This window comes from Aegilops tauschii, chromosome 3, assembly GCF_002575655.3.
Source record: "Aegilops tauschii subsp. strangulata cultivar AL8/78 chromosome 3, Aet v6.0, whole genome shotgun sequence".
Classification (NCBI taxonomy): Eukaryota; Viridiplantae; Streptophyta; class Magnoliopsida; order Poales; family Poaceae; genus Aegilops; species Aegilops tauschii.
Window position 1 is genome coordinate 138,834,151 of NC_053037.3, and position 7,932 is coordinate 138,842,082.

Genomic DNA, 7,932 nt, shown 5'->3' on the forward strand with positions numbered 1-7,932 from the left:
GACAGGGACGACGTAATCCTCGACAAGAGACCTAAGTCCACTTCCTTCAAGCCAGCAGACGAGATAGTCAAATTTCAAGTTCACCCGACGGACCCCAAGAAGACAGCTTCCATCGGGGCACAGCTGGATCCAACGGTCGACGCTGCATTGCGCGTGTTCTTGCGTGAGAACTAGGACATCTTCGCCTGGCACCCTTCGGATATGCCAGGAATCCCACGCGCGCTAGCCGAGCATAGTCTCAATTTACTGAAGGGATACAAACCAGTTAAGCAAACGCTGCGGCGATTTTCCGAACCCAAACGACAGGCTATGGGTGAAGAGCTAGCCAAGCTACTCGAAGTCGGGTTTATCAGAGAGATCAAACATCCGGACTGGCTAGCAAACCTGGTCATGGTGCCGAAGAAGGATAAATCCTGGCACCTGTGTGTCGATTTCAAAGACCTTAATAAGGCCTGCCCTAAGGATCCCTTCCCACTACCTCGCATCGACCAGATTATTGATGCAACCGCATACACGATTCACTGTGCTTCCTCGACGCACACTCCGGATACCATCAAATCAAAATGAAGGAATCCGACCAAGCCGCAACAGCATTCATCACCCCATATGGGCCCTTCTGCTTCAACACCATGCCTTTCGGGCTCAAAAACGCCGATGCCACGTACCAACGCATGATTCAAATGTGCCTGGAAAAGAAAATCGGCAAGACAGTTGAGGCATATGTAGACGATGTAGTCATCAAAACTAAGCATATCGAGTCATTGGTGGACGACTTACGCCTTACATTCGACAACCTCCGAAGATACGACATACGACTCAATCCGGAAAAGTGCGTTTTCGGCGTTCCCGTCGGAAAACTGCTTGGATTCATTGTTTCCAATAGAGGAATCGAAGAAAACCCAGCCCAAATCCGAGCCCTGTCACAGTTGGCTACACCAACATACCTCAAGCAGGTCCAAAAACTAGCCGGGTGCGTGGCAGCTTTGAGCTGCTTTATCTCCAGATTAGGAGAAAAAGCATTGCCATTGTATCGCCTGCTCCGACGCACCGACCACTTTGCATGGACAGATGCTGCAACAGCCGGACGGGAAGAAATAAAAGCTTTGTTAGCAAGCAACCCAATCCTGGCCGCACCGAACGTCGCTGAACCCATGTTGCTATACATATCTACAACGCACCAGGTGGTGAGCGTGGTGCTCGTCGTCGAACAAGAAGAAGAGGGACATAAATTTCCACTTCAAAAACCAGTATACTATGTATCGACGGTCCTCACACCCTGCAAATCCCGATACCCACACTATCAAAAGATAGTGTATGCGGTCTTTATGGCATCCCGGAAGCTGCGACACTACTTTCAAGAGTGTTTGATCACACTGGCTACCGAAGTAACACTTAATGATATCATAAACAACCGGTACGCCACCGGCCGGATTGCCAAATGGGCCATTGAGCTCTTACCGTTTGAAATAACATACAAGCTACGACGAGCCATTAAATCTCAGGTGTTGGCTGACTTCGTCGCCGAGTGGACAGAGGCCGAACTCCCTAAAGAGTACGACACATATTGCAACTGGGTGATGCACTTCGACGGCTCTAAAATGCTAGCCGGACTTGGGGCTAGTGTCGTCCTTACATCCCCCATAGGAGACACAGTCCGTTATGTGCTCCCAATACTGTATACAGACTCTAATAATATAGCCGAATATGAGGCCCTATTGCATGGTCTTCGGATGGACGTCTCTATGGGCATACAACGCCTCAAGGTGCGCGGGGATTCAAACCTTGCAATATCCCAAATAGACGGAGAATTCGACGCCAAAGATCCGAAGATGGCGGCTTACCGCAACGTCGTACTTAAAATATCAGCTCGGTTTGAGGGGCTCGAGTTTCATCATGTGGCTCGAGAGAGTAATCAAGAGGCGGACATCCTTGCTCGCACGGGCGCTAAGCGCGACCCCGTCCCACCTAACACCTTTTTGGAGAGGCTCTTCAAGCCATCCGTGGTATGGTAGGATGAGAGCGGCAACACCAGTCCGGAGCCGATCATACCCCCAGATTCCGAACATAATTCCGATATCATCGGGGGCTCGGGCAATGAAATAACACCATCGGCCCACGAAATTATAGCCGTAATTGCCTCGTGGACTGAACCTATCCTTGCCTACCTCACCAGGAAGGAGCTCCCTGATGATCAGACTGAGGCCCGTCGTATTGTTCGATGCTCGAAAGCCTACAAAGTTCATGAAGGAGAACTATACAAGAAAAGTACTACCGGAGTCCTTCAAAGATGCATCTCCGAAGATGAGGGATGGCAGCTCTTGGCCGAAATACACGCTGGTCTTGGTGGCCATCACGCCGCAGCTCGGGCCCTTGTAAGCAAGGCCTTCCGCACGGGTTTCTTTTGGCCCACGGCCCGAGCAGACGCACAGGACCTCGTACAGCGCTGCGTTGGATGTCAGCTTTTCGCCAATGAAAGCCATATGCCGCCCACTGCACTACGAACCATCCCCATTACTTGGCCTTTTGCGGTCTAGGGGATGGACATGGTCGGACCCCTTAAAGGGGGAAGCCATAAGAAGAAATATTTGCTAGTTATGGTCGACAAGTTCACTAAGTGGATAGAAGCCAAACCAGTCAAAACGGCTGAAGCTGGACCAGTGATAGACTTTATATCCGGTGTCGTACACCGTTATGGTGTCCCGCACAACATTATTACAGACAACGGCTCTAACTTTACGGCAGACAAGGTGAAAACTTGGTGCGCAGCTTTGGGCTTCAAGCTCGATTACGCCTCCGTATATCACCCTCAGACAAACGGTCAGGTCGAACGGGCTAACGACCTTATAATGAGCGGTATCAAACCCAGACTAGTGCGATCCCTGCAAGAATCAGACAAGCACTGGGTTGAGGAACTCGACTCCGTACTCTGGGGGCTGCGGACCACGCCCAATCGCATGACCGGATATACACCTTTCTTCAGGGTGTACGGCGCGGAGGCGGTTTTGCCTTGCAACATTATTCATGACTCACCTCGAGTGCGCATGTATGAAGAGATAGAAGCTGAGCTCGATCGGCAGGACGACCTACGCCTGGAGGAGGAGCGCGACGCCGCGAAGCCCCGTTCCACATTCTACCAATAGCAGGCTAGGCGATATCAAAGCAGAGAAGTACGGGCAAAGACTTATAATGTCGGGGAACTCGTTCTACGCCTACCAGAGAAGAAAAAGGACAAGCTCAAGCCCAAATGGGAGGGTCCCTTCATTATAGATGAATTTCTCACTTGAGGAGCCTATCGCCTTTGCAATGCCTCGGATGATCGCTTGGAGCCAAACCCATGGAACGCCGCCCGGCTCCGAAGATTCTACGCCTAAGTCCGCACTACCTTTTTTCTTGTTCCTTCTTCTCTACTTTTCACTTTTTTCCTTTTTCTTGTTTTTTATACGACTTCCATCTCGTGTTCGGTTAAACCGAACACTTAAGGGGCATACATCCTTAAATGTACATACCCCACAATACCTGGGGGCTTCTTTTCACAGAAGCTTGTTATTATTCTTTTTCGAGCATCAAGCTCACCGTATATATGTGTCGTCTTCTCATATATGTCTTTCCTTCACCATTATATGCACCTTTATGACTTAAGTTTTTGCCAAGCTGGGTTGCCTGGCTCTTGTGCTTATGCCCCGCGTTCCCGCTTGTTCGGTTAGGGCATAAAGGGAGCACCTCTGCGATTGTTACAGCCGGGTTATCCGGATGTGTACCTCAGACGGGTGAAGCCGAAAGCTAGCATTCTTAAGGGAATAAAAGGTCGGCGAACAAAAGATGAACTGCCCTCGTCGCCATACAAGCCCCAACATATAATGTGTACTGTGATTTTTAGCATCACAGCTTAGGCAGGCACAACAACGCATGCTGGCCCAGGGAGAGGAACCCTTAACGGAACTATTCTCCCTGGAAGATGTTTCTTATGATCAAATGTAATATAACATAACTCTCCGAATACAACTTGTCTGTTCAAGCAACTATGACCGGGCTGCCTGGTTTCCGAACATACTTCGGTGTTTCCCAACAGTATAGTATTCGGAAACACTCCAAACCTTGGGTTTCGGAGGTTAAAGCCGAAAGTCTGCCATGACAATCATTTTATAATTCAGCTGGAGATACGTTTGCCGATAAAAGTACATTACTACTTGGACTCGATAACTTCCTCCTCCTCTAGACCATCTAATAGGTTCTCTAGTTTACAATCCTGTTGTGAAAACTTGGCGGCTATCTCTACTTGGTCATACACCAAACTAACAGGATTTTCCTATCCATCTGGTCCCTGAGGCCCGACCCGGGCCATATGATTCGGATCAAGTCCGGTGTACCGCGTTTTCACCATGGCCCAGGCCTCTCGTGCGCCTTCTCGGCATGATGATATCTTCCATAGCCCAAAGCAGCGACGAGCTCCCTTGAATAAATTCACGAGTTCCTCCATACTTCCTGGAGGAGAATCGGCCGGCCATAAAGCCTTAGCAATGTTTCTCATTGCCTTCCGTGCTCGCTCATGCAATTTGGACAGCTCTTGTAGCAGATCTCCTTGAAACCCGGACACCTCTCCTTCGGGACGCCCAGTCAGCACACCTACAGAAACAAACTTGTTAAACTTCGCATTAGGGAAATGTACGAAAGTAAGGTTAAAAGGCATACTGAATATGTCACCTTTCAGCTTTCTGTTCTCTTTCAAGGCGTCCGCAAGTTGGGCTCGTACGTCCTTCAGCTCTTTGGCTTGCTTGGTGTTAGCATCCTGTAGCTTGTTCTTCTCATCCCTGGTCCGTGTTAGTATACGTTGACTAATGGCTTCTTGCCTTTCGGCATGTTGTTTATCCGCCTGCGCGGCCCTTAGTTCCTCTTCCAGCTGATCCGATGATCCTGCCGCTGTAAACGCAACGGTGCTTATGTTAAAACATTGCCGGCACAGAATCGTATTTTCCGGACAGTAGTTGACATTACCAGTCGGTGCCTTCTTGGATTTCTCTAGTTCGGCGGTGACAGCAGTTAGCTGGGTCCGACACTTTTCAAGCTCCGGAGATAGCATGTTGTTATTCTCCGTGAGTACCTAAATTATACAACGATCCTTAAATCAGTTGTGCCAACTACTTCAAGTCTCAGGGTTATTGAATCTACACAAAGCCTTACCTGCATGTCCTTCAAAAGCTGAAGTGTAGCTCCGGCAAGTCCATCTCGAGCAGCCCGGATATATGCGTCTGCAGAGCTGAGGGCGTTGAACGCCTCTTCAGTAAAGCTTGGATCACGCATGGCCTCTTTTCGCCGCCGATGGACCATCGCGCTCTCCACTTCGGAGTTGGTGACGGATACATTATCCGAATCCTCATGGAGGTGATGATCTGGCATGGCACCCGTACCAACCCTAGTACTAGTGGCAAGGTCCGAGGCCGGATTGGCCGATGCATGGCTGGCGAGACCCCCGGATACGGTCCGGTGTACGCTCTTCCTGAAATATAACACAGCGGAGCACATTACAATTCGGCCTATTTGCTGAGTGCAGGTTGAAAATTATACCTCTTCGGTGAACGAGGAGGCTCGATGGTATCGCTGCCCGCCTTTCTTTTTAAAGACTTGCCCTGCGTGAGCGTCGCCTTCTTGGAGGGCGCCTTCGACGTGGTTTGGCGGGATGAGCGCCGCCCCTTTGGAGCATGAGATAGTGCGGTGGGTGAGGCGCAACGGGAAGGCTCTTGTTGAAAAGATGTCTCCTGGGCACTTACGTGGGAGGAGGGGAGAAGGCCGGGATAATCGGCTGTGATGGCCACTTCTGTGCCGCCGTAGCTCGCCTGATAAAGGACCCCCCTCCTTGAGCTCTATGAATATATACAAATCCTCTTCAAATCCGGGATCCAGGTCTCGAATATGGTCCTCCGGCTGCGGAGCGGGGCTATAGATCCCCGCGACAACCTTCCTCCATTCCTGTTAAAAATAGTCGGATTAAGTTCAAATAGGTGCGACTATGGAAGAGAATTGAGTAAGGTTACGGAGCGAAAGCTCACCCAGCTAGGAGGGTTGTACATGGAAAGGCCCTCTCGGCACTTAAGGCGAGTAAAATCTTCTTTCTCTCCTTTATAAAGATCAGCCAACATGGCGGCCAAGGCTGTAAAGTTGTCCGGACCCTTGCGCCCACAGCGTGATGTGTCATCTTCCCCGTTGTAGTGCCACATGGGGAGTCCTCTGGATTTGAGTGGCCGAACGCCTCGCGTTATTGAAATCGCCATTACCTCAATCATGGATAGTCCGGATTGGGTGAGTATCTTTATCTTGCTCATTAACTTCTTAATCTCCGCACTGTCCTCCTCTTCGAGGCTACGGGGATAGCTGTGGCGTTTCTTTAAAGGAGTATTACAAAATTTGGGTAGGCCCCGCCGGATGGGGTCTGGGAGAACAACGTCTTCAATATAAAACCACTCTGAGGGCCACTCTTCGGATGCCTTCTTCGGAGTGCCGGACAGGTATCCTGTCCCGGCTATACGCCATACTTCGGCACCGCCCACCTCGAATATAGATCCGTTTTGGGAGCGGGGGACGAGGCAAAAAAGTTTCCTCCATAACTCAAAATGGGCCTCGCAGCCTAGGAACAGCTCACAAAGAGCGACGAAGCCCGCGATGTGCAGAATGGAGCCCGGCGTGAGATTGTGCAGCTAGAGGCCGTAGTACTCCAGGAGACCTCGGAGGAAAGGGTGGATTGGAAATCCAACGCCTCTTAAAAGGAAGGAAACGAAGCACACTCGCTCCCCTTCAGAAGGTTTGGGGAAATTTTCCGCCAAGGCTTTTGTTGAGGATATAGACCTGGGAGTCACCCGCCAGGAGGGCCGGGTTACTCTAAGGGTCATTGCCAGAAGCCCGGAGCTAAGTTTCAAGATAATGGGCCAGAGATGGGCTGAGACCCGGCGATGGCTTAAGGTCCGTAGTACAATCTTTATTGTTATAGTAGACTTGTAGTGTAAGGCAAGTATTGTTTAGAGTCTGAGCCGGACACTCTTATGAGCCGGCCGGGACTCTAAGGGCCACTGGGCGTCAGCCTCCCTATATAAAGGGATGACCCGGCAGCGGTTTAGGGGCGACAACAACCTCATCGAGAACCGGGCATAGCTGTTTAGCTCCCTGGCGATCGTAACCCTAATCAATAACACCCTGAACTGGACGTAGGCTTTTACCTTCATCGTAAGGGGCCGAACCAGTATAAACCCTCGTGTTTCTTGTCCCGCATAACCCCTTCAAGCTTCCTAGTTGCGATGGCTCCACGACTAAGTCCTAGCTCAAGGACATCTGTCGTGACAATTCCACGACAGTTGGCGCCCACCGTGGGGCTGGCGCACGGTGGATTTGAGTTCTTGAAGGGCAGCTTCGAGGGGCTCAAGGGATACGCTGTGGGCCGGATGACCAAGAGTCGTCGCGGCAAGCTCTACATCGACGATGCGGACTGGGGCCCCGACGCCGGCTCAGTGGAGTACGGGTACCGGGTCCCCTTCGGTGGAATTCATGTCTTCATCGGCAAGATTGGAGAGCCGGGCCCCGAGCCGGATCTCCCCGCCGGTCTCATCGAAACAGCTCAGCGCGCACGACCCACCCGGGCCCGGCCTGCCTTAAAGCGCGCTTTTGTGGGATGCATCCACGGAGGGCCCTCTGATCCATCTGGGTCTGGGGATGAGGCGGCCGCCGGCTCTGACGGCGAGTCGGCCGCTGATGAGTCAAACTCGTTGTACCAACTTCAAGATGGCAGGCTCATGAATTATTCCGATGGCAACAGTATTCCGGACCTTTTTGAGCTGCCAAGTCAGGTTGGAGTTTTTATGGCTGGTGCACAGCCTGTTCGGAACCCCGCTGCTGGATCGGGAAACCCGGTGCCTTCTCCGGTTCAGGTGCTGATGGATCTCACGGACA